At 41.3% G+C, this 27,761-nt stretch overlaps 1 protein-coding gene across 8 annotated transcripts in view; it reads left to right on the forward strand.

Moving 5' to 3' along the window:
- NDST2 (N-deacetylase and N-sulfotransferase 2) overlaps positions 1-27,761 on the forward strand; it is a 103,272-nt gene that overhangs the window by 23,200 nt on the left and 52,311 nt on the right. For 7 of the 8 annotated variants that reach the window (XR_014511157.1, XM_083440374.1, XM_083440370.1 and 4 more), the window contains one exon: positions 25,302-25,493. The gene's annotated coding sequence lies outside the window, so the exon portion shown is untranslated. Of the gene's footprint in view, positions 1-6,558; positions 6,827-25,301; positions 25,494-27,761 lie in introns of those variants that run through there. The other variant, XM_083440375.1, reaches the window with a different exon arrangement.

A 27,761-nucleotide genomic window follows, 5' to 3' on the forward strand; every position in this document is an offset into this window, starting at 1 on the left:
TGGGACATGTAAAACAGTAACTGAAGAACAAATATCTTGCAGCGTTTTATCGCGGGAAATCAAAACCTACCCATGAGGCTCCAAATAGATGTGATATGCTTTATCAGTCTTGTGACAATCATACCCCAAAATTGTTTTGCAGAGGTTACATGTTTTATGTATGAAGCTGGTATGTTAGGGTTGTTCTGTGTATCCTGCTTTTAACTTCTAAATCTAAGCTAAAGCCATATGGCCAGCACTGTCCATGTAAATCTGTTTAGATGACATAAAGTGGCAGTGGTTGAATTTTTTCCATTAACATTGAAAAGTAATGGTTTGTTCTTAGGTTTGTTTGGAGGACGCATACTGCAAGCCCAGGTTTGGATGTAATGCTAAGCTAAACTATGGCTTAGCTTCTGGCAGCATGGCAGAGAAGTGAAAGAGCTGAAATTTTAGCAGTGTGCTCCAGCACCCTGTGGAGTTCACCTTTGAACCATGCCTTAAAGCAGCAGTGGGAGACCTCTTGGTTACATGCCTAATTTAGGCCCACCAGCCTCTCCTTTTCTCCTGCAAAGCCAAGCCACACCTACCTGCCCTACACCCAAATCATATAATGTTAGGTTGGGGCTGGGCCTGAAAGGGTGTTTGTAGACACCTCCACTCTTGCTGGTGTTTGCAAAGCCCCTTTCAAAGTGCTGTAGAAAACAGTGGGCAAAAAAGCAGGGAAAAGAGCTCCACTCACAAGAGGTTGTGGGAGATAACAGTCTGGCTTGCCATGCCGTGTGAACAAAGCCAATATGAATTATCCAGTCATTCCCCAATCCACCCCAATTTGCAACCATTTTGAAAAAAAATTATTCATCCCATATTAGTGTTTTGATTCCTTATCATGCAGCAAAATTCATTATAAAGGTAAAGCTAAAGGGACCCCTGACCATTAGGTCCAGTCGTGACCGACTCTGGGGTTGCGGTGCTCATCTCGCTTTATTGGCTGAGGGAGCCGGCGTACAGCTTCCGGGCCATGTGGCCAGCATGACTAAGCCGCTTCTGGCGAACCAGAGCAGCGCACGGAAACGCTGTTTACCTTCCCGCCGGAGTGGTACCTATTTATCTACTTGCACTTTGACGTGCTTTCGAACTGCTAGGTTGGCAGGAGCAGGGACCGAGCAACGGGAGCTCACCCCATCACGGGGATTCGAACCGCCGACCTTCTGTTCGGCAAGTCTTAGGCTCTGTGCCACCCGCATCCCTTTTAAAAAATTCTTTATATCAACACACTAATGTATGCTTCCCTTATACAGATGCCAAATTAGAGCATTTACTAAAACCCTTGGTTCTTCAGCACTCAACTCCTTTGGTGTTTCAAATGTCAAAGATTTTAAATGTAGAATAAATCTACCAACTGGAGCAAACATACAGTAGTTAGCTCCCTTTAAGACTCTCTGGAGTCTAGGAACTATAGTTGGTTTGGAAGGTGCAAAGTTATTTTGAACTATCATTTCTGTACATGTGTTTCTAGCAGAGTGGGGTAACCCATCAGCAACTGAAAGTAGTACCATCTTTTTGTGGTACTGATTCCTCATTCGTATGCATTGCTCCCTTTTTGGCATACTTATTCTTTTGCATTCTTATTCCTTTCAGATTCCCCCCCCCCCCCCACTTTTTGATCAAATACAGGTGGAACACAAAGACAAACCAGTGTTTCCTCCATTCCATTTCTCTGCTCCAAATTGCTTTCACCAGTTGCAGTCTTCATTGGAAGACGTAGCTTTTGTTATGCATAACTGTGTGCAACATATAGCAAGCGCCTTCTAAATTAGGAGTTATGCAACTGGAAAATTGTGCAAGCTGGAGAAATTTAGTATTAAATTAGCATACAGTTTTGACTTATAGATTTTGCTAAGGACACTGACTGTTGAAGGGAAGGAAGTTAGGAATATGTTGGCAATTTGGATATGTGCTGTATGAGGGACAAAGATATGTGAACAACTTATCATAGGGTGGCTACAGGTCATAGATATTGCAACTAGAAGAAAAATGTGTTTCGAATTTATCATGGATTTTGTTGCTAGAATCACAAACACCTCAAACTGAGGGACTTATCACACATTACATTTCTTAGGTATACCCCCAAGAGAGTGAACTGTGACAAACATGTATCATACAGGTTCCATATGTTCATCATAAATATACCACACATTTCTGGTATGCTTAAACTCTATCAATCTGTTGTATTGTAATATGCAAAAGGCCTGAATTCTGAAATCAGATGGCTAAAAGTTCTGTCAGCTTTTATATATATTGATTCCCACTATCCTAATTTCTAGTTTGATATACTTTTTCATTTTCTTTTGCTTGTGTGCCACATCAGCCTGAAAGCAGAGCAGATATGGTTTGTAACTCAATATCTTATGTATCTACCCACACTTCTCACCAGTATTTGTCTTATTAATCTTGGAAACTAAAACTGGTCAGTACATCTAATACAGCACCTCTCAAACCATTTGACAAAGGAAGGAGAAAACAGTTATTTCTTCCACCCTGCACATAATCATGTGGACAGATTTATTCGTTTCATCTTGTGGTTTCCTTTGTGAGATATTCTAGAATGATAAAACCATGCCTTGATCTCTGTATTATTGTGGCCCACAATCCAGCACAAGTCTTGTCGAGTTCAGTGGGACATACGCTTACTGGGACATAAATACAATTGAATATAGTGACACATAGTAAATATGAATATCCTGTAGAACCTTTATTTTTTCTCTGATGGCTTAATCATCATCAGCATTCACAAATTCTTGCCAAGCAGTTTTAAAATACTCTCTCTGTGTGTGTATTTTCCTTTGATTTTTATTTTATTTTACTCTTTTATTTTCAAAACCTCAACACTTCTTTATACCTGGGGGGAGGGATTCCTACATATAAGGATGTAGGAAACTTGTTGGGGTCATTTAACACAGCCATCTGAGGTTGGTATTGCAGGGATTTTTATATCTTACGATGTTAACAGTCTCTGCTTATGTAGTGTGAGTTAAAGGTTCTGGTTTTTAAACTCCTCTGCTAATTACTCGTAAAGGTTATGTGGTCTGGCATTCCTATACACAGGAGTGCCTGAGTGCTATGTTGAACAAGACAACGTGAAACTATGGGATGTTTCCGTGTCGCCTTCCCAAAACAAAGAGAGGGTTCAATTTGTAGCAACCAGCAGAAAAATAGCCTCCCTCCTTGTGCTTGCATATAAGATCACCATAAAGACTTGGATCATAAAATATTTCCCCCGCAACCTCCATGTTGCTTTTTAAGTGCCCTTTTTAAAAGAACGTGTTCCCTTCCCTGAAAAGATTTTTGTAACAAGTTAGTGGTGCATATAACAAAAGACCCATGTGATCTACTCTCATCAGATGGAATGTGCAGAAGAGGCAGTATCCAGTGGAAGCTTAAATGGATGATTATGGTAACAGACTGCTTGCCTTGGGGGCAGTGTTCAAGTGACATGGCCGTTGCGCATTCTTCCATTTCATCTGAGTCCTGAGAGTGGAGGCTGAATAGTGAGGGTGGGATGGAATAATAAATCTCATTCCCTGCAGTTTCATTATATACTAAATCCCTCTTTTAAAAAACAAGGTGGTGTTCGAAATGATAGAATAAAATTCCGTCACAGTGTGCATTCAGTGAATTGATTAGATATAAATTATTTGAAGAAAAGTCTGATTAATTTTTTGTGCTCAAGGTGTTTCTCTAGATCAGCGTGAACCAGTGCTTTTATTAGCATACTGTTTAGGCATCCAGCTTTTTCTTAATCTTCCCTTCCCTTCCCAGCTCCCAAAATATCAATTTTATGAGGTTTAATTTTAGCTGTTAACATGTTTTAGGTTGACCAGCGTTTCATATCTGCATTACTAGTCCCAAGATGATGATGATGATGATGATGACGATGATGATGATAATAATAATAATAATAATAATAATAATAATAATAATAATAATATATTTATATCCCGCCCTCCCCAGCCGAAGCCGGGCTCAGAGCAGCTAACAACAGTAAAATAATACAACATTCTAAAATCAATTCATATCAAATTGATGGCAACCATTGGGCTAGAGTTCTGTGAAGAATTACCAGAGGAGGGGGTCAGGCTGTGCCTTTGCCAAAGGCCTGGTGGAACAGCTCTGTCTTGCAGGCTCTGAGGAAAGATGTCAAGTCCCGCAGGGCCCTAGTCTCTTGTGACAGAGCGTTCCACCAGATCAGAGCCACAGCTGAAAAGGCCCTGGCTCTGGTTGAGGGCAACGCAAGGCCTATTCAGGCATGCTTAACTTGTATACAGTGGTAGCTCGGGTTAAGTACTTAATTCGTTCCAGAGGTCTGTTCTTAACCTGAAACTGTTCTTAACCTGAAGCACCACTTTAGCTAATGGGGACTCCCGCTGCTGCCGCGCGATTTCTGTTCTCATCCTGAAGCAAAAGTTCTTAACCCAAGGTACTATTTCTGGGTGAGCGGAGTCTGTAACCTGAACCGTATGTAACCTGAAGCGTATGTAACCTGAGGTACCACTGTATTTGGCCCTGGCCCCTGACCACCACATGTTAAGTGGGAAGGTTTGAAGGGAGGATGTAAGCAGCCAAATGCTCTTATTGTCCTTCAGACCTCCTTGGTCAATGTAGAAAGGTCAGGGATGGAGAAGAGAAAAAATGTAATGTTCCGTTCAAACCTGTAGAATACGAAAACAGTTTGTGTAGTAATGCGACTGCACAGTGTTTTTGAGTTTTAAATTGCTTTGACTTGCAAATATGGACTAGAATTACTCAGTGAGTAGCTGCTTTAATTTCAAAATCCATATTCTGTGTTGTACCATAACCAGTTATTAATATGATTCTCTGTGTTTGGTAAATGTTTAGGGTTGTCTGATAACCATGACCTGAATAACAACAACAACAACAACAACAACAACAACAATAATAATTTTAAAAAACCATTAGGAAATTTTGAAAGAGAATCATTTGCATTGCTTTATTGAACTCTGTTTTTACAAAAATCTCATTGTGTGGACAAGGCTATACAGAGCCATGGTGCAATACCTCTAGAGTGCGTAAAACTGAATCGGAGTCCCAATATAAAGGAGTTTGGGCTACAGAAAGGGAACTTTTGAGATGCTGAGAGGGAAAGGACTCTGACAGAAGTTCTGAATAGAGTGTGCTATTGGCTGCTGCAGCCTGAATTCATTGTATTTTTATTTCCTCAGTATGGTTATTGTGCATTAATCTTATCCCTTAAGAAACTCAGTAGCTTTGTAGGGTTAGGATGTTAATTTGGGCACAATCTGGGTGAAATAAGTATTTGTATAGTGACTGTTCAACTTTCAATGTACAAGAGGAGGATGGCCAGGGGTCAAAATGTTATTATAAGCTAAATTGCATGTGGTTCTTTTTAATGTGGGTCAGGTGAAGTCTGGCTTTTCAGTATTTAGTGTCTGCTTTTCCGTCAGTTAAGTTTTCTGGTTTTTGAGAGCACTTTGCTCATTGCATCAGATAACGCTGAGCCAAGTTCAAGAGGAAATGAATGTGCAACCTGATTTTATGCCTGTTGGCTGTCATGGCAGAATGAGTAACTTTGCTGAAAATGGACAAAATTTAGTTGAAGCTAGCAAAGATATTATGCTGCTGTTACTGAAAGCTGAGTATTATAATGAATTCTTTAATCCTTTTAATAGTGAAGGATTTCAGTGCCCGAGTCAATGTTTTTTATTTGCCAAAGCATTTTAAATTACTGTATTTTTAGCTGGCTGAATACTTTTATTCCTCTCAGTTTTATTCTGTTTTCATTAAGGTTTTATCTTAGAATCGTAGAATTGGAAGGGACCATGAGGATCATCTGGTCGAACCCCTTGCAATGCAGGAATTGGTTGTGCAATGTGAGGCTCGGACTCACGACCCTGACTAAGACACCCATAGTTTTATGCTCTACCAACTGAGCTATCCCAGATCATATGCTATTATAGTATTGCAGGTGTCAAATTTTATGTGTATACTGCTCAAACTCTTGGATGAAGGTATGGCTTATGAAATAGATACATTTCTGTATGCCGATCCTCAAGAGAGCATGAAGCAGTTGATAGCAGTTGCTCCTTCAATGGCAAATGGGACAGCTTGCTTTCCATTAGCAGTACTTAGAGCAGGAAATTACTTTGTTTTCTGCACCCCGAGGGGAAAGTGCTTTTGCCTGAATCCCAGGAAATTCTGCCACCCGGAAGAAAGAGGTGGAAGCTGAAAGAGACCTTTTATTTTTCCTTCCTTGTAAGCTGAAGGCATGGGCTGGGGTTTTGGAATGCTCCCATCCTTTTCTTAATGCCTCTTTCCCCCAGACCAGCTCAACGTGCCTCTTTTTGCGTTCTTCCCATCTTCCTTCCATCTCCAGTTACCATGGAGAATGAAATGCCGGCTCCATTCAAGCAGTTTGCTGAATAGGTTTTGAGGTTGATGGATGGTGAGAATCTCTTATCCCTCCACCTCCCTCCTTTTCCAAACACCGCCCCTGCCTGGTTCTTGACATTTCACTTGCCAGAGAATGGTTGTCAGTGAGAGGGCTCTGAAAGGGAAGCTGGCAGTGTCCTGCTGAGATGCTCTTTCAGTTTCGTGGATGAGATCAGCAGCCGTGAGAAGGTCTTGGGGACTTAGCTGCAAAGCTTCATCTGCAAGCTGGCTGGCTGAAGCATGAATGCTCACTTGCCTATGCTCCTTCCACTGCCCATCCACATTTTCCAGAACACGCAGAGAAAGCAATGCCTTCCTGCATATGTTGTGGCTCTGTCTCTGGAGATGATACAACCCTGGACAGTTAAAGGAAAAGGTAAGCAATTCTTTATCCAAATGTCGTAAGTACATTTAATTTCTTGTGAATTGGCTCTGCTTTCTTACCCTACAGCACCGATGAAGCCGTATTAGTGCATCGGTCGTTAAACGGCATATGTCTTAGTTCCAAGCCCTTTACATGATATTAATTATGTGGTGTTTGAAATACTCGTATCAGGGAACTTTAACTTGCTCTTCCGGCTGTGTGGCTTAGGGTCTTAGTAGGAGCATATAGCAATCTTTCACCCCCAACATGAATTTCTGATCGGTTTGTGTAGCTCTGTTATCACTTGTGATCGAATGGAAACCAATATAAAGCTCAGTAGTGTGGTGTTAACTTTGTGGTGCTTTTGAGCATAGCCATAGGTCAAGAATTGAAACCATACTGAGTTTTCATTCCAGCTAAGATCTCAAGGGAAATTCTTTGGAAAGGTACGTAGTTGATATTCATTATCTACTTAGATCACGTTCGTTAGTGTCTGCCTCTCCTCCTGTTCCATCCCAGACGTGAAGTGTGCAAGGATTTTTATTTCAAGTCAATATAAATTCATATTTTTCCTGTACTAAGGAATGATAGGTGCTATATTACCACCAAGACTTTTTCATCCATCAGTTCCTCAGAGTTTTGATTCTCACTGAGCTTCCAAGTTTTGTTTGAATGTTGCATTGTGGGCTCCCTGCTGGGGGAAGCAAGAATGTTTTCTGTCATGCTTCCAGTGTTGTTAATTCAGTAATGCATCTACCTCTTGGGAATCAGGGGATTTTAAAAATTGTCTGGGTGTGTGGGTGTGTGATCTGAACAAACAGAGCATATTTGGAGTTCAAGAGGGATTCTCCCCATATACCCAATGTGAATTATCCTTTGGAAAGGATTATGACTTCATACTAATCAGATATTGAACTGACTGAAAAATCTTCAGTCACCACCAGCTTCTCTGTATATGCAGTCGCTTCTGTCTGGAGAAGCTGTTTCTCCATTTCCCATCTCATTTTATTTGTTGGCTCTTTCTTTAAGTTCACTTGTTTCTGATATAGGAATATTTTCAAGCAAACATACTTTTGTCTTTCTGATTCTAAGCTTACCTTTCTATTGCAATGTACAGATTCTGCTTTAATATCCCCATTTTGGCTCTGATTCTTTTTTTAATATCTGGATGCTTCCTTCTGTTAAAGTCACCCAGATTTAAACATTTTCCATTACCTACTAATTTGCAAAAATAGCTCTCGCTCACTGGTTTAAAATTTAGTGCCATTGGAACAATATCCAGAATGTATTTGTCTATTGCAACAAAAAACCAAGAGATTCATCCTTGTTTTTACTTAAAATCTACCATTTAATCTCACAAATAATTCTTGTTCATGGAATGTATTAATGAAGTTGCAAACTGCATTCATAAACTGCTCTGCTTTCCCTTTCCATATAGTTGCCCCAGTCAATATCCCTCTCTCATGTTGTGTGTTGACTGGCATTGCTATTCACTGTGGTAGACTTGAGTTGAAGAGCCTCCCACTCCAGTAGTCAGTGTTTCCATGAATCGAAGCACAATCTCCATTATTGTGGAAAGGAAACATTTGTTTACCTTTATCATTATATTATAAATATTATATACTATGTATTCAGCAACAAAAATAAACACATACTTTATTCAAGATAGCGTATACTTCCTAATTTACAGTCTGCTTTGCTCCTTTATTGTACATACTTTTGCTGTAAATTAATTTGAAAAAAGTGGTTTTTGGACTCTGTGTGTGTGTGTGTGTGTGTGTGAGAGAGAGAGAGAGAGAGAGAGAGAGAGAGAAACACTATTTTGGGCATTTCCAAGAATTTTGAACAGAAGACATATGCACATACACAATATTTCACACGTTTCAAAACTGCTCGGTTTTAAAAGAGATTTGCAATGCAGCCTGGGGGCTGTGTCAAGAAACGCAGGTCCAAAACTTTGCTGTGAATGTGCAGAATTAGTTGTACTCTTGTTTGAATGCAGGCTATAATCTTTGACTCACCTATGTAGGATTTGTTGGGGGGGGGGGTTGAAAAGAAAAAAAAGGCGAACAGTCTTCCTTTTCACAGCAAGGAGCGTTTGGGGAAATAACCCCTTTCCCACACACTCCAGCCCTTCTCTTACAGACTCCTCCATTACTGTTATTATTTTCAGTCCTGCTTCTGTCAATGAAGAGCAAGTATGGAGGTGAGAAGACTCTTCCTCCTTCCCTACATAGCAACAATGACAGCATTTAATTCAATTAAATATGAAGGCTTCCTGTCTTCTAATAACACACATTTAATCAAGTTAAGTAAACCACAAATGTCCATGGCTGAAGTGCATTATTTGGTATAGAATTCTGGACCCTGAGAATCTCATTTAAAAAATAAATAAATAAAATCAGATTTTCAAATTTGGCATCACTCTGAAAAATTAAATAGTAGGGGGAATTGAGTATCCTGGGGGGAGTGCATGGCTGGCTGAAAACAGCCCTGAATAGGAAAGCTGCTAGCAGGTGAGGATATAATGCAATATTTTCCTGCAGGTCCCATATATGTGCAGGTATAGGTACCTAAAAATTATGTTAGGGGAGCTTCTCTTATGGAAAGCAACATTCTCAGTTGAATTTTCACATTCCCGCCTCGTTTGTGATTGCCACAGCTGGTATGACTTGTATGTAGCTTTGCTTCCCTCTGCAAAAAGCCAATCCATGCTTTGACGTGGAAAATGCTTCAGAAATTCCAACCCATGTGGTTTTAGTAATGGGGGGCTCCTAGCAATTGCCTCAAACATAGCTATAGGATAAAATAGTCCTCAGCACATGTATGTACAGTACAATCATATACATGTCTCTTTAGAATTAACTGCCACTGGGTTCATGAAAGTGAGTATATATGATTGCAGTCTAACCACCCAAATTAAGCTTAGCTTTATTTCTGTATTCAAAGCATTCTGAATTAAACCAGGGCAGGGAGATGGAACAGATTATTTTCAAGGACTTTCCAATTATGCCATCCTAGGATTAGGATTGTGTATTGTTCCAGTTAGTTAGTATTCACTGCCGTAAATCAATTCTTCCCTTCTGAGTCCTAATACAACATTCTTTAAAATATGTCCATTCATTTTTCTTCACCAGCAGCTTTTGAATGGGTAAGCAAAGAATGATTTCAATAGTTATGAACACTAAAAAAAAAGTGTTTACTAAAAACAAATTGCTCACCCATTCCTTACCCATCTATAGATTTTTCAAATGAGCTTCCAAATAAGAATCCTTCTGATGGAAATTCTTCAGCTTGCAGATTTTCCTTTCCCCACCCATCTCTCTCCTACATTTCTGAATGCAGTTCCCCATCAGTTCACCAACTGTAGCCTGCCAGGTAGCTGACAGTCTCCCTGCTGTTGCAGCTGTTGGCAGGCAGCAGCATCGGGTGGTTTACTGAGCCTGTGTCATTCAAGGCTGGTGAACTGCATTCAGTTTGGTTGGTCAGATGTTGTTCAGACCGGCTGGAGGGACTGCTGTTGGCAAAATAGAGGTCAGGTTGACTTGATTTCCCATAAGGAACATATGCTGTTAGGGTTGAATTGATCATATCAGCAAGAAAAAAACCCACACAGGGTTGTATTCAGTGTACTCCTAAGGAGAACGTTCTGTAAGCACGAGGATTTCTCATTGCACAACAGGACTCCCCCCTCTTTTCCCTCCAACACACCAAACTCTGTTATGGGTTCTTCCCCCAACCATCCGGAACAGTTATGGGTACAGTGCTGGAGGAGAGAGAGAGAAGGTCCCCTGTTGCACTAGCAGTAATTATTCCACTCGTGCAATTCCTTAGTTGAATACCAACCACAAAGTTTTCCATAAGACTTTCATAATGAGAAGAGCTGCCAGATGGAAATATTAAGGGTTTGCACTACCAAATCCTGGGCATTTCAAGCATGCAGCTTCTCTCTTAGTGGAACAGATCTCACATCTTCAAATCAATACTGTAAACTGTACCAAACTCAGGAAGGGACATTCTCTCTCCTTCCACCACACTGTTTTTGTACCATTTTAGCTTTTGCATTATTCCTGTAAGCGTGAACTTTCAGAGTACTTGGCAGTGTCAAAGCTTTGTAAGTGTTTCACACATGTTCTTGACATGAAAATAGGATCTGGATACTACTATTTCTAAAGGGACGCGGGTGGCGCTATGGGTAAAACCTCAGTGCCTAGGACTTGCTGATCGTAAGGTCGGCGGTTCAAATCCCCACGGCAGGGTGAGCTCCCGTCGTTCGGTCCCAGCTCCTGCCCACCTAGCAGTTCGAAAGCACCCCTAAGTGCAAGTAGATAAATAGGTACCGCTTTATAGCGGGAAGGTAAATGGCGTTTCCGTGTGCGACACTGGTGCTGGCTCGCCAGTTGCAGCTTCGTCACGCTGGCCACGTGTCCCGGAAGTGTCTTCGGACGGCGCCGGCTCCCGGCCTCTTAAGCGAGATGAGCGCGCAACCCTAGAGTCGGTCACGACTGGCCCGTACGGGCAGGGGTACCTTTACCTTTACCTTACTACTATTTCTAAAATATGAATACCGTACACTTTTCCCCCCCTTTTTTTCTTTTGCAAAAAGTGTGGCGGTGTGGGAATGGAGGATAAGTGATCCTGCTTGGGATTCAAGGGTGCACTAAAGGCAGAAAGTATTCTGTCAGCATACCTAGATACTGTACTGTGTAGTCTAGATAGGAAAACCTATATCTTGAAAGTTACAAATCTCTGTAGCATCCTTTTTAATAGCTACTACTCTGCATATAGAAGGTACGCGGGTGGCGCTGTGGGTTAAACCACAGAGCCTAGGACTTGCCGATCAGAAGGTCGCGGTTCGAATCCCTGCGACGGGGTGAGCACCCATTGCTCGGTCCCTGCCCCAGCCAAGCTAGCAGTTCGAAAGCACGTCAAAGTGCAAGTAGATAAATAGGTACCGCTCCGGTGGGAATGTAAACCTTTCCGTGCATTGCTCTGGTTCGCCAGAAGTGGCTTAGTCATGCTGGCCACATGACCTGGGAGCTGTACACCGGCTCCCTCGGCCAATAAAGCGAGATGAGTGCCGCAACCCCAGAGTCGGTCACGACTGGACCTAATGGTCGGGGTCCCTTTACCTTTTTACTCTTCATATAGTTTTAGATGTATATTCAGAAGTTCTGGTGCTTATATGTCAAAAGAACTTTACTTTGCGGGCAAACTTTTATTATTTCCCCATATATCTTTGAAAATACATGCTTTGCAATTTAAGACTAACATTTAATATCTTCCAATCATACACTTGTTGTATTTTTGTATTTTGTATGTTGTATTTTTTGTATTTTGTATTTTTGTTACGTTTTTAAAATAAAATATATGAATTGTTTTCTTTAAATAAAACACTGAGTAGTTGGCTGTAAAGTATTTGAATGTGACGATTGTATACTAGAAGAGTGTCTAATTCAGCATAAGATACTAGCCATGCAACCTGCATTTTTTCACAACAATTCATTTAATACCTTTACCAAACATTTCCATTGTTGTTAATCATAAGCTGTTCATTCTTGCCTCTCAAGAGTCATTGATGGGAATCTATCTTTTGTTCTCTGGAAACATTGGACTGAATTACATGGATATAATTAAAACACAAGATGGAGAATATGAGAACTGAAAATGAAGCTAGATTTATGAAGCTGTTTCTGAATTCGAAGAAGTGTGGGTGTTTGGCTTGTTTTCCCGTTAATACTAAGTGTTCTGCACATGTTTAAGAGCTGATTTAGCTGAGTTTAGCAGCATGGCAGTGCCTCAGAAGCAGAGGTGCCAGCAGGATTTTCTAGACCTAGTTCATTGTGTATGAATTGGGCCCTCTAACCCATTCACAAAAGAGGACATACATGTGCATATTCATTGTGTCCAATGCAGATTTGTCTCTTCTTTTGAGGGTAAGTGGATGGTTGACAGGCAGAATGCCTCCTGTAATTTTATTCCCATTCTGAAAAAAGGCATATAACTGCCGTGGTTACCACAAAGTACCATTTCACAGAAGGAAAACTGGTGATGCTCAGAGACTCTCCAAAACAGTGTGCAAAACATCTACAACCTTTTCTAAAGTACAGGGGGTAAGCAGGCAACACCTCCCCCAAAATAAGCAAAACACTCCCAACAAATAACATTTCAAACGAACAAAGAACACAACCAATCAGTTTAGTAGTCTATTTTTGCATTAAGCAGTATATAACTTAATAAATCATCATAATCACGATGACTACTACCACCAAACAAAAAGGCAAGTGATGCATTATGGGGGAAAGGAAGTAAGAATGCTATGTGCCCAGTGCCACCCATGGCAGAAAAAAGCTTTTAAAAATGTTGATTTTAAAAATAAAAATATTTGGAGATGCAGGGTCCTTTGTTGGCATCAAGGAGGTTATCTGAGGGCACAACCCTGAATATGACTTTATTTGTGTATTGTGTTCTCAGTTATATAAACTTCTTACTTCCCTCAACATTCATTTTAAATGCGGAAGAGCTAACATTGTCTTCAAATAAATGATGCTTGGACACATTTTATTTCCTTATTTGTTTTTAGTTCTCCCTTCACTTTGTAGCCCCAGGGCAGGTTACATACAGCTCAATACAATTAAATCATGTAAGACATTTCACCTCCAATGGCTTGTGCAGAAGGAGAATGGGGTGATTGGTTTGGTTTTGTTCTTGTTTTTATTATGGATTTTCTTTGTTTTTTATCTTGTCTTTTTATGCTGTGAATTGCATAAATAATAAATAAAAGGGTATATTGACCTGATGTCAAAAAGTATACAGTGACAAGGCCAGAGGCAACTCGGGAGGGGCATTCCACAATCTGGGGGCCACCACCGAGAAGGCCCTCTCATGCACCACCACTCCACAAATTTCACAAGGCAGCAGAACTGTGAGCAGGGCCCCTCCCTCAGATCTCAGCACCTTGGCAGGTCTTTATGGGAGAGGATGCTCCTTCAGATATTGGGGCTCAAGTCATTTAGGGATTTATTTGTCAATGCAGGCACCTCGATTTGGGCTTGGAAGCACATTGGCAACCACTGCAAGTCTTAAAGAACTGCTGCAATATGTGTCAGGCCAGTAGAATCCACTCACAATCCACAGAGCCACTCCAAGAGGAAACCATGTCCCTTGGTATCAAAGCTGACAAGGCCAAGGAGAATCAATAGAGTAGCACTCATCCATCCTCATTCCAGCAACGACCATCAAGCCAGGTGACTAATGCCAATTTGGTGCTGTATCTGGGCCTGAAATTGGATTGAAGAGGGACCAGATAATTGCGTCTTCCAAGCCTGTCTACAGTTGAACTGCTGCCATCTTTTCGAGAGCTTCTTGCCTAAGAAGAGAATATTAGCAGCTGGGCAATCCCTTAACATTTCCAGGTCCTCCCTATAATTTCAAATACCGTATTTTTTGCTCTATAAGACTCACTTTTTCCCTCCTAAAAAGTAAGGGGAAATGTGTATGTGTCTTATGGAGAGAATGCAGGCTGCGCAGCTATCCCAGAAGCCAGAATGGCAAGAGGGATCGCTGCGCAGCGATCCCTCTTGCTGTTCTGGCTTCTGGGATTCAGAATATTTTTTTTCTTGTTTTCCTCCTCCAAAAACTAGGTGCGTCTTATGGTCTAGTGCGTCTTATAGAGCGAAAAATATGGTAATACTAGAACCTAGGTTTGCTAAGGCTGGAGTGGGGACATTGTACGATGTCAGGTGATTCTGAAGAAGCAGAAACTCATATCTCCTCTGTTAACCACTGGTGACATAAAAGCTATTTTTGAGAGCATATTTGAAGAAGGACTGCATCAAAAGGCAAAGGAAAGGGGTAAAGGTTAGATGAAAGTTTTAAGGAAATGTTAGATCAGAGGCATAGATATACCATATAGCTGTGTCTTCTAGCCCTTGCATTGGACTGATCAGAGGCTGTTTTATGATACGTGAAAGTATAATAATTGTCTGTCAGTTCTCTTTCCAGTGTTCGTGTGTCAGTTTAGCTTAGTGCTTTGATTTGGTTTGGCCTATGTTACGAGGCCACAGCCTGCCGCCTTTTACTTTTGATGTCGCAAGCTACAGTGTGTGTAATTGTGTTGAACTTAATTTCGCTGAATTTTAATTCTGTGTAATTCATTTGAAGTCAGAGAATGCTGTATCTCCTCTGCCTTGGCGCTGCTCAGATTTGCAGCACTGCATCAAAACAAATAGGAAGTGTAACAAAATGCAGGATTAATCCCTTTAAAGTAAACACCTCATTCTTCTAAGTCAGCGTTTGATGTCAATTTATCACAAAGCCTGGAAGCATCAGCCTAGTGTGGGAGGGAGTCATATTTGGGTGCCACATAAAATCTGCCTCTGTTTAATGCGATGCAGTTGGGAAGACTGCATTTCAGAGGCCAGCTGCAGGGTATTTAAAGTTTCTTACTGTGAAATCCTGTTCTCTAGTCTTGTTCCAAAAAACTGGTGCTTGACTTATTCCTTCTAAAATCTGGTTGTTCTGTGCTGGCTTTTGATTTATAAATATATTTTATAGGCTTAGGGCATAAACAGGAAGAATGGGAGATGTTAAAGTAATGCAAATGGGAATTTTCTTGCTTTCCAACCAGTAATCTTCCACTAGCCACGATTAGAAATGTGTGGGGTAGTGCTTTGGGATCACACCTCTGCTTCGTGATTGTCAAATTTGTATATGAAATGCTGCAGTACTTTGTAATTCTGATGGGAGTTGGGGTTTTTAAAAATAATCTGTTAGAGAAATCTGTGCCTGAGATCCAATATACTTGCTGTTCACAAAGTATTAACCCTTTTCATGAAGGGTTATTCTCAAGTACCTGGTACAGTTTGGGTTTAATCACCCTTCAGCTTTTGAAAACAAATATACAAGTATCTATCAGTCATGCCTACCTGTGTGTATGTGTTTATAATTTCATATTATGCTCATCTGATTAAGATCACAACCATCTCTATCTCTACTTTTTAGAAAGTGGGGGTAAAATGAACATCGCAGGATTTTGACTTCTGGTGAGAATACTGCACCCAAATTTTGGGATTTCTGTATCTGTAATGAAGCAGGGAATTTCGGCATACTATTATTTTGTGTGGCAATAGTTCACTACCTTGCTCACACCTACCTCTGTTTCCATGTTTGTTATAGTGCTTACATGTTTTTTATTCTGCAGACGTTAAAACTGTAGTAAAGAGTGGTTCTCATCAGCTATGAGCCCATGGAAAAGAATACAGTGGTACCTTGGTTTAAGAACAGCCCTGTTTACGAACTATTCGGTTTATTAACTTCCACAAAACTGGAAATAGTGTCCCGGTTTGCAAACTTTACCTCAGTTTAAGAACGGAAGCCGAACAGTGGAAGGGTACCGGCAGTGGGAGGCCTCATTAGAGAAAGTGTGCCTTGGTTTCAGAATGGTTTCGGTTTAAGAACGGACCTAGGAACAGATTAAGTTCGTAAACCGAGGTACCACTGTGTTGTACAGAGAAAGTGACTTGGATCCTAAGAGGTTAAATTAAGGAACTTCCTAGAGGAAAACCTTTCCATCCCATCCTCCCCTTGCAGCTACCTGCATTGAAAAGCCTCTCTGGAGTGTCAATACCTTGAAAATTGTAGAATGGAGCAAGGAGGAATTGCCCAAATTTGGGCAAGCATCTACCCAGCTTGGGGCAATTCTCCAGCAGAATTAAATTCCTCTGTGATAAATGAGCCTTACTCCCAGCCAAGTGTGCTCACAGTTGCAGACTAATGTATAAAGCGTCCTTATGGGGAGTTATGCCAGAGAAATCCAAGTGCTAGAAATGAGATTTGTTCTGGGCCTGACACATTTTAGGGGGGAATCCTTCTGAGGCCTGTTGCAGTGTCTCAAGTGCAAGGGACACCAGAGACTCATAATATTGCACTGTGATTGGGTTGTAGGGTGGCTGCCAGACCCAACCACAGTTTGTAAACACTTGTGTGTGAAACCTCAAAAGACATACAGATTAGAGCCGCTAGAGACAAGTCCAGCTTATATTGTCTTTTGTTAACATAATGAATATGATTAATTTGAAGGCAAGTAGGTTAATAGAGGAGGTGAAAGTCTTCTTGGTAGCTTTTGTGTTAGAACAGTGGTTCCCAAACCTTTCTCCCTACAGACAACTTGAAAATTGCTGTGGGCCTTGGCAGATCATTTCCTAAGTTTTCTTCCTGGCGTAGAAATTGTAATATGCTGTGCTAGATGCTACATTGTTTTGGTTGTATTTCTTATATTGCATTTTACTGTATCACTATTTGAATTCAGATTATAATACACACCCCAAACCACCTGAATGGACCTTCTGGAACATTGGTGGTCTGTGGAACTCCTATGTGAAAATTTACTCAAGGCCTATTTTCCAGTCATGGTTTGCCTACGCTGGAAAATGAAATTGCCAATTCATTAACTGCTAGGAATATCAATTAACACAGGCATCCCCAACCTTTGACCCTCCAGATGTTTTGAACTACAATTCTCCCATCATCCCTGACCACTGGTCCTGTTAGCTAGGGATCATGGGAGTTGTAGGCCAAAACATCTGGAGGGCTGAATTAACATTTTTAGCCGCAGAAAGTGTTTTTTTAATCTTTATGTGACTCAACTGCTGTTAAGTAATCAAGAATCCCACTGTGCTGACATCATTCACGCCCGCCGGTGAGTGTGCTGACATCAGACACCTGCGCCCCCACAGTGTGTGTGGCTCCAGGCACCCATGGTCCCACAGCCAAGCTAGTGGGCCTGTTCAGAATTGTGTCTTTGTTGTCACATGCCTTGTTTCTGGATGGAGATCTTTCTGGCAAGCGGGCCCCACCACAGGAATGATCAAGCTAGATTTTTTAAAAAAGATGTAGCTTTAGAAACTTCTAACAGTATTGAGCAGGAAGGAACCCGAGATTCTGCAGACAGTTCCATGTAGTTGGATCGCATTTCTTAAAACTCATCAGCCAGCCATATCACAGAGCACTTGGGTGCATTTAGGCAAGTGGCTCTGCTGAATCCCTGTGAACTGAAGTGTGATACAAGGAGTTGTCCCTTGACTGCAGATTTAAGCAATCATCACAATTCCACTGCCCAGATACATTGTCTGCAGGTAAGGATAACTGAGTGGTCTGCTTTGTTCATTTGCTTGTTGCAATTAGCTTCTGAAAATAACTTTCCACAAATTTCCTCCGTTGAAAATTCACTTTTGTTTCACATTCTCTTGTGTGAATTTGCTCTCATGAACTTTGCTGGTCTTGTGAAAAATAATTGCTCTTACAAGCCGGTGAGTTGAATATAGCTCATGGAAAGTTCTGTTTGTTCAGCACTGCTGTAGGAGCATGTTCATTTTCATATTCTCAGGAATAAGTTTCTGCTGAATCAGAGGCGTGGTCCTTTTGTAGAACAATGTAATAATGGAATGAGGTGTGTGGATTAGCAGAAAATTTCCTCCTGATAGGAGGAGCTTCTGTGAACCAATTAGTAAAGTTTCTTAGAATTTCCAACATCTACTCCATATCATGCTACTCTTTCTTTAAATTGTAATCAGCAGGGGCAGTAAGGCATACACTCCCCCTGTTCATGTGACCCATGTGATTACACACCCTCCATTCAGATGTGTTTTCCCTCAACCAGTATTGGAAGTGAGATTGGTGGAGAAGAAATTGGCTGGTGGGTGGAAGGTGGCTGCAGCAGTAAAAGCTAAGTGTAGATTTGGGTTAGGTTAATTTGAGACTTTGGACTTAATGGTCTCAAAGTCACCACTCTGTAGACTTTAATGCATATTACTTCAAAGTGTGGTGAGCCAGCCCTGCTGTGTTTTTAGGGTGCTGATTTTGGTGAGTGAGACCTGGACTCCTGCCCTGATAGTGCCACTGTTAAGAGAAGTGGATGAGAGATGGGTTGAGTATCTCCTCACCCATGTGCCCTTTTAGCCCTTTAAACTGTACACACACACACACACACACACACACACTTTGAACAGGGAAGAGCTGTGTTTAAAAGGCATAGGTCTGTCTGGTGCAATCCTGCATGATTAATTTTGAGAGCAAGGTAAATTCACTCTTCCCCATCTAAGGCAGTGTGGTTCTGCTCTGATGAAAATGTGTTTTTTATCTCTGAAAAGTAGCGGGGGAGGAAGAATGGGTGTTAAAAAATGCTCTGTGTTGCAAGACTGCTGTGCAATAAATGAATGGTTCAGTTTCTTGTGGGTGGCGAGATCCACTGCACCGCTGCTTTTGCCTTACTCAGTTTTTACAAAGCTGTTTCAGTGCCTTGACTGCATGGTGATGAAGCCTGCTGGCAGTAAGGCAAAGTAGCTAGAATTGTTCTTGTTAATTAAAAAAGTATCAATTTATAGAATCTGATGCTTTTTGGTACCCAGATGGTATGTTAACATCTGTCAGCATTTTGTTTAAACTTTGAGGATAGTCATTGCCTCATAGCTTTATAGATGGGCAAGTATATAGGTCACTGTTTCAACCTGTGTGGGTCTGTGCAATTTATTCTGGCGTTTTTCAGGCTTTTCTGTATGCAGAACTGCTTGTTAGTTAAACGGTGTGATTTTGATCAAGTACAAAAATGTCTGTGCATCCATTGTTCAAGCTAAAACAAGTATCCATTCAACTTCTTGTACTGAGTACATACTTTGGATTAAAATTAGTCCTGCTCACTGATTGACAATCCCACTTTGATGATTTTGGGCAGGACAGCACTGACTCCCTTATTATGTTCAGACTTAAATGCGTCTTTGTAGGAAATGTTTTCATAGGTGCACATGTTAGAGACATGGCAATTGAACTCTTTCTGATATGATAGTTAAGAGCTGGTATAGTTGTAATAGTAGAAAAAGTGTTGTCCTGTCCTGCATTGGTAAATCTTCCTTTACAAGTCATTTGCAACACTGATCACACAAAAGTAAGCAAGTAAGTAAGTAAATGAAAAATGTATTGCCTCTTAAGTTATGTAAATGGCAAGAGTTGGCTCACAGAGCTTGTCGTTTCTTAAGTTTTACTCGCTGCCCTTCTTGCTCTTTTTATTCTTGTTGACTGAACGGTTGTTAAAGATAGGGAAGTGGGTACGGAAAAGCAGTGATACGTTGGGGAGTGAACAAATAAATATATTTCTATGGGTTTAGAAATGTGAGGTCAATGCTAATTTGCTGTGCCAAATTGAAATAATATTTACGTATCGATCAATGCATTGCTTTTCATTGACAGAAATGCATGCCTTTAATTTCTGTTAAACATATTTTTATTTTTAATTTCCTGTAGTCACTGAATCTCCGCTCTGTCTCTCTGCCACCTATGAGTTTCCATCTTCAAAAAGCAAGAAGTACTTAATAATTAAAGCAGTGATTGGGGATGACGCATCTATTTTCAATCCCCCCCCCCTGCACAGATGCCCACTCACAACACCTGTTAAGCAGCAGTCTATGCCATTTCTTCACACAATTGTAGCATGATCAACCTTAGGGGAAATGCCATCATTAAAGCTAGCTAACATCTGATTTTGCCACTAACCGGTGAAATTGTGAGGTTACTAGAGAGAAGCAGAGAACAGAGGTTTCACCCATCTCTAAAAGCTGATCTCCTTGTAGTCTCCAATTCTGCTGCAAACTCTTCTCATAGTAATCTTCTTTGACTTCTAAAGAACTGTCATTGAAACTATAATTTTAAAATGTGCTCCAGTCTGTACCCAGACAAGGGTTTCAGGAGTCCAAAAGGTTATTTATTGGCACCACATACTGTTGTGAAAATTCTAGGCTTTGAATTCTGGATATTCTGAGGAATAGACACATAACAGGGAGTGTATTCAGGCCATAGCAAAATGGCCAGCTACCGTCAGAGAAGTTGTGTGTCTCAATAAGGGAAGTTTCCGAGAGTCCCTGGAGTCTTCCCTTTGGCTTTCTGAAAATTGAGTCCAGCCTTCCTAATCTTTACATAGTTTCCCCAGAGGACCAAAAACAAAAAACCAACTGTAAAAGTGCAGAACAGTTTTTAAACTCAATACAATGTAGAAAGCATTTGTTTTAGCTCTGTCTTGTGCAACAGAGTGTGTTGGGTGGGGTTTCACCCTCCCTAAATAAAAACTCAGGTCTGCATCTTTGATTCAGCTCATGTAGCTCGTGCTTTGTGCATCTTAAAATCAGTCCGCACGACACTTTCTTTTCTTTTAGCTTGAGCCTAGACTTCATTTGAACTGCCAACTGAACACCGTTTCAATACTCTTCATGTGAGCTATTTTTTAATGCACAGCAGCCTAAACATTCATTCATTGTTTGTTAGGTGCCATATTTGTTGGACTGTCTTCAAGGGCAGACCCATATAGAGCGCATTAAAGGTAAAGGTACCCCTGCCCGTACGGGCCAGTCAACTCTAGGGTTGCGTGCTCATCTCGCTCTAGAGGCCGTGAGCCGGCGCCGTCCGAAGACACTTCCGGGTCACGTGGCCAGCGTGACGAAGCTGCAGCTGACGAGCCAGCACCAGCGCAGCACCCGGAAACGCCGCTATGAAGCGGTACCTATTTATCTACTTGCACTTAGGGGTGCTTTCGAACTGCTAGGTGGGCAGGAGCTGGGACCGAACGACGGGAGCTCACCCAGCTGCGGGGATTCGAACCGCCGACCATGCGATCAGCAAGTCCTAGGCACTGAGGTTTTACCCACAGCGCCACCCGCGTCCCATAGAGCGCATTGCAGTAGTCTAAATGTGAGGTTGCCTAAGTGACTGTCCCAGCATGTTGGTGTTAACTCAAGCACATCATGCCCAAGCAAATTGGCTCAAGCACATCATGACCACTCACTCAAGCGCCTTGTCAAAATAGGGAATATTTGCACCTGGCTTTTTAATGTAATCCTTGAGATTCCAGGAGGTTGTCTCTAGGGATAATATTATGGCCACCTCCTTCAACCTGCTCAGGATCATCCTCTCTCCCAGGGAAGCAATAATTCCATTTGGGACCCAGCTGGTTAGCCCTCTCTCACTAAATTGTTATAAGGTGGAATATGAGTGGTACAAACAGGCTGCACCTTGCACTTTTGCAAGCACCTTGTCCACATCCTTGGGCCATAACGACTGAATTTAATCCATCAGCATATGACTGCATTTTGTTCTGGAAAAATTCACCTAGTGTACTGCAGACACAGTGGCGTCCAACTCATTGCAGATGCAAGCTGCTTTATCCTCCAAGTGCTTAGCAAATAAATCATAGGTGAGAGTCTCGGGGCCAAATCAGATGTGATTTTTGTCACGTATATTCTCCTTCTGTGACTCATTTTGGTTTAACAAATACCACGGGGAGGTGGAGGGACTGCATTTTGAAATTTTCCTTGCATGAAAATTATGCCAAAGAAAGCCCCTCAGTCTTAAAAGCCCTGTGACTGCAATACTGGTGACCAGAGCCAGTTTCAAGTATTTATTTATTTGCTTGCTTAGTAGTTTTTTACCTCCCCTTCCCCCTGAGATCCCAGGGTAGGTTAGAATAAGTTACCAAAACAACAACAACCATGGTTAAAATTGTGTCCACTTTAAAGATCCTGATATTTACATATAAAACCCTAAGAACTCTGGACTAGGTTACCTGAAAAAAATGTCTTCCCCTCCACTGTCCAGTAAGCACATTAAGAACAACAAATGGAACATGGTTCACTTTGCACATGGCAACACTGTGGTGGCAGCAGTGTTATGGAATGCTCTCCCTGCTGGAATATAAAGAGCTCTGTCAGCATTGGCATTTTGCTGGCTCTAGAAGACACACGTGTTTAGACAAGCATTTCCCTGATCTCCTGACTTGATCCTCCAGTTTCAATTGGTGTTTTACCTATTCTAATTGTTATGCTGGTTTAATGGATTTGCTTTTGTAGATTTTAATTGTTGCATTTTAATTTCAGTGTTTTGATGGAGCTGTTTTATTGTAGATTTTAATTGTGTGCAGGCAGGTTCTTGTTTGTGCGGGGGGGGGGGCTGTTCCAGGTCATTTCACACGTCAACGCATTCTGCCCCCACCCCCAAAAACAACACATCGGTCAGCAGTTGCACATCAACTGGACGAGCACAAAATAGTTGCCGCCTGTATTGCTATATACCTTTTAGTTGGTTTTATAATTGTAAACCACTTAGAAGCTCCTTTTTTTCTAGTAAACAATAGATAGATTTGATTAGATTTTTTAAAAATAATCCCGGTAGCATCTGAGAGACCAGCTAAGTTTGTTCTGGGTACAAGCCTTCATGTGCATGCACACTTCTTCTTCAGCATCTGAAGAAGTGTGTATGCACACGAAGGCTTATAATTTTAATTTATTTTTTATTTTTTTTACATTTATTTCGACTGTGTCAGACCAACACAGCTACCTACCTGAAGAAGATGATAGATAGATTAGATTAGATTAGATAATATTGGTGCCACCTCACTCCAAATCTTCTGATGACCTCTCCCAGCAACTTCTGAAAAATAGCTTGGGGTGTAAGGTGGAACTCTGTGGGGCACAGCAGAATGCGTTTTGCTCAGCTTTGCTCATTTCTGGTTGCAATTTAAGATGTTCGTTATTAGCTTTTAAAGCCTTAAACAGTTTAGGGGCAAGATAATTTAAGGGCAGTTTGTTCCAGTTATAATGCTGCCTGTTCCTTACAGTCGGTTTGACAAGCCTCCCTATGTCCCTTGAGTAGCCGATGTAGAGTTAAATGGGGGTGGGGGAAACATCTTTTCTTTGGATTATGGATCTCCCCGTCATGAAAGATTCATTTAGCTTTTTCTCTTACTATTGCATTTTACTATCAAGTAAAGACCTCTTTGTTTAGGCAAGTTTCGATTTGCCCTTCTGTTAGACTTGTAGTTATATTGCTTTGCTCTGCTGTACGTCAGTTACTGTGATTTCACTATATCTTTTTGAAGGGGGGTTAGTAAATTTTAATCTGCCTTCAACAGTAGAGAGGCAAGGTAAAAATGGGGTAGATAAATAAAAATGTGGCTTAGGAATGGGAATGCAGCAAGAAGATTTTGATTGTTTTATTGGGGAGCCATTTTCAATTTATCATATTAATGGAACCACTTAAGGCACTCTATTGTGTAGCCTTATTTACTCAACAGCAGTGCAATATTTCAGAAGGCAGAGGACAACCTAGCTGGCTGCAAAAGTTCTGTTGATTGTTTTTCCTATACCATTTAAATATTTATGATGTAATAGAGGAAATGGAAGGATTTCGGACCATACATACATCTGCACATTTTCTCCAGGGAATTGAACCATTAAAAATTTGGGTTCAGTTCTGATTCATCAGCATTTTTTTTTAACTCTCCAGTTTTGTTCTGGTTTGGACATTAACTTTAAAAAGAGGTTTAGTAACCGGTTCAGACATGTTGAACTGTTTGAAGTAATATTTCATGCAGAGTAATTTCAACCTCTTACTTTCAGTGTAGCCCTGCCAAGGGTTAACTGGAGATGCAAGTTTATTTGTAAACTTTTCTCAATAAAACATTGAGATAGACAGTAAAAGGGAATGGGAGGGAAAATATTTGGTTTTTTGAATGTGCTGTTCTTGTGCTGTGGAATGTAAGGAACTGTGACTGTTCCCTAGGCCTTGAGCATGTTGTCAACTAAAATTGTACTTTTAGATGGCTACATTGTGATTTTATGTCTCTTTTGTATTTTATTGCATTAATTTTAACCAATTTCAGATACAGAATGAAGGCATATACAATTCCTGACCTTCATTCTTCAAAAATGCCAAAGCAATAGTTATTAGCAGATTATACCCAAGAGTTGTATTTTTATTTGTATCTTACCTCTATTATTAGGGATGCGGGCGGCGCTGTGGTCTAAACCACAGAGCCTAGGGCTTGCCGATCGGAAGGTCGGCAGTTCGAATCCCTGCGACGGGGTGAGCTTCCGTTGGTCGGTCCCTGTTCCTGCCAACCTAGCAGTTCGAAAGCACGTCAAATTGCAAGTAGATAAATAGGTATCGCTCCGGTGGGAAGGTAAACGGTGTTTCCCTGTGCTGCTCCGGTTCGCCAGAAGCGGCTTAGTCATGCTGGCCACATGACCCTGAAGCTGTCTGCGGACAAACACCGGCTCCCTCGGCCTATAGAGCGCTGCAACCTCAGAGTCGTCTGCGACTGGACCTTACGGTCAGGCGTACCTTTACCTCTATTATTAATTATTTCTAACTAATTATAGATGTATTACATCTTGATTTTTATGTCTTTGAAATAGTCCAAATTAGTGCCCATCACATTAGGGGGCCCTGCGAAATGGCTGCTTTAGGCAGGAGTAATTCCTAGTGGATGAGGCGTTGCACTAGGTTCCATTACATGCAATCTCTTTGAGAAAGTGAAGCATATGCTATGCCCCTCTGAAGTCTTATCAGGTTACAGCATGCTTTCAGCTCAAAGCTGTATTTTGAAATGATATGTCATAGAATAACAGGGATGAGTAACCACAGTCTCCTCTTGTTCTTGGACACTTAGGTTCCCCAATACTAACGGATTAGAAGAAGGCATTCTTAAGACCTCCAGTCTGGTACCTTTGTAGTGGCTGCACTGGCCTGCATGTCTTTCCTATGCAAGATCTCCATCAGACAATACCAACAAGCACCACCAACTTGTTTCTTACATCCAAAGCTACTGTGTGCGAGATGTGCTCTTGAACAGCATTTGCAGGTAAGCAACTTTCACTAATATCTATTGATCTGTAAAGACCTAGCCCTGGAAGACAGAGTGTATGGGCCACCCAGCAAACTCTATTACATGGGCTTCTGCTTGCTCAAGGGACCTCAACAGCAGTCTTTGTGTGGGCATAAGGTTTCTGGATTTGCTTGGAGCGGGGCTGTTAAAAATCTCTAGCAGTTGCCAGGCTCCTTGGATGGTTACTTGAAATTGTTAAAATATGGGAACCTGGGGAAAGGGAGCCATTCAGTCTGAATGAACTTGCCTTGGTTTTGCTTTTATTTAGATTAAGGTGGAGGAAACCTTTTCTAGCTTGAGAAACAATTTAATTGTTCTGTGTTGAACTTTTTCATCTTGAGCCGTAATTATATACCACATCTAAACAATAGGTTGTACATTGGGAACCAATCAAGCTTTTTCCTTCCAGCGAAAACAGCAATAGACCATGTATGGACTCAGGAACCCCAAGCCAGCCTCATCCTCAGCTCTCTTTGGGGATCTAGGGGTCACCTACTAGGGCTTCAACCTTAATTGATTAAATGACGTTGCTTCATTAAAATTTTGGATCTGTTTAATTGGGCATTGCCCCAATATCACCCAATCTTTCATTTTAAACCCTTGTGACTCTTCTTTCCTTTGCATGTCCCTTGTTCTCCAGAAAATGGAAAGTCTTTTTCACGCTTCCATAGACACTTGAGAATCGTGCTCTGAATTCTCCTCTGAGAGTTCCTCCCATTTCTTAGTAGTAATAATAATAATAATAATAATAATAATAATAATAATAATAATAATTTATTTATACCCCGCCCTCCCCAGCCAAGGCCGGGTTCAGAGCGGCTTACAAGCAATAATAAAAACAAGATGAATGATTACAACTTAAAAACAAAAGTAAAATACAACATTAAAATAATGGAACATTAAAATATTAAAATGTAGCCTCATCGCAGGAGGAGAAGGAAAAGAAAAAAGAAAGAGAGGGAGGGAGGGAATCAAATTGGCTCCAAGCCAAAGGCCAGGCGGAACAACTCTGTCTTACAGGCCCTGCGGAAAGAAATCAGATCCTGCAGGGCCCTGGTCTCATGAGGCAGAGCGTTCCACCAGGCCGGAGCCAGAGTTGAAAAGGCCCTGGCTCTGGTTGAAGCCAATCTAACTTCCTTAGGGCCTGGGACCACTAGGGTGTTGTTATTTATGGACCTTGAGGCTCTCCGTGGGGCATACCAGGAGAGGCGGTCCCGTAGGTACGAGGGTCCTAGGCCATGAAGGGCTTTAAAGGTCAAAAACAGCACCTTAAATCTGACCCTGTACTCCACCGGGAGCCAGTGCAGCTGGAAAAGCACTGGGTGAATATGCTCCCATGGCAGAGACCCCGTGAGGAGCCTCGCTGCAGCATTATGTACCAACTGGAGTTTCTGGGACAGCTTCAAGTAGGGGGGGGGGTTATTGGAGGAAGCAGCACAGCATGACTTCGCTACACTCATTTTTCGCCTCCCTGGTGCTGTTTTATAAAATGAGGATAAAAGGTGCTGTTGGGCACCTTTCCCATTGGGAAATGGATTACCCAGAGCCCTCTGCAATGATGCTGGGGCCTTGTGCTAATATCCCTATTTCTGGTGGGAGAGGGAACCCAGCCAAGAAGGCACACTTCACTGCTGCTGGCACAACCTTTTTGTGTTTTTTTAATTGGTTCCTGCTTTGTTGCCTGGATGGGCATAAAAAAGGAAAATTTATTCCAAGATGCTCTTTGGGAAGAGCTGAATGTATGCCTGCAATTACGTGTGAAAGATCATATATTGAGTTCCACTGCCCACCTGGGGTTTGGAGGTGGGTAGGTGCGAAACTTGTTAAAAATCACTATCTATCTATCTATCTAGCAGAAATATATGCAGCAAACATTTGTCTTGCTAAATATTAAGAGGAACCCCAGTAAAGAGACAGATGTAATAAGAAAATATTATATAATCAGTAAATTAACCAACTAAAATCTGGTAAATAATCAGTTTTAAAGTTTGTTTAATTGGGTTGCAGCCCTATGAAATACTCAGTTTTAATGTGTGTTTAATTGGCTTGCAGCGTGAATAACTACACTTATTTTAATGGAGCCCTGACTTTAACAAGATAAGCAAACAGCTTATTGTGAGTGTTAGAGAGGTGTTAAACCCATTCCTTATCTGTGATTTATTGACTGCACATTGCACACGCATCCCAGTGAGAGTCCAGATCATACCCTCCCTTCCAAACACATGCACCACAGGATCAAAATAC

Source organism: Podarcis tiliguerta, assembly GCF_965153285.1.
Source record: "Podarcis tiliguerta genome assembly, chromosome: 5".
NCBI lineage: Eukaryota > Metazoa > Chordata > Lepidosauria > Squamata > Lacertidae > Podarcis > Podarcis tiliguerta.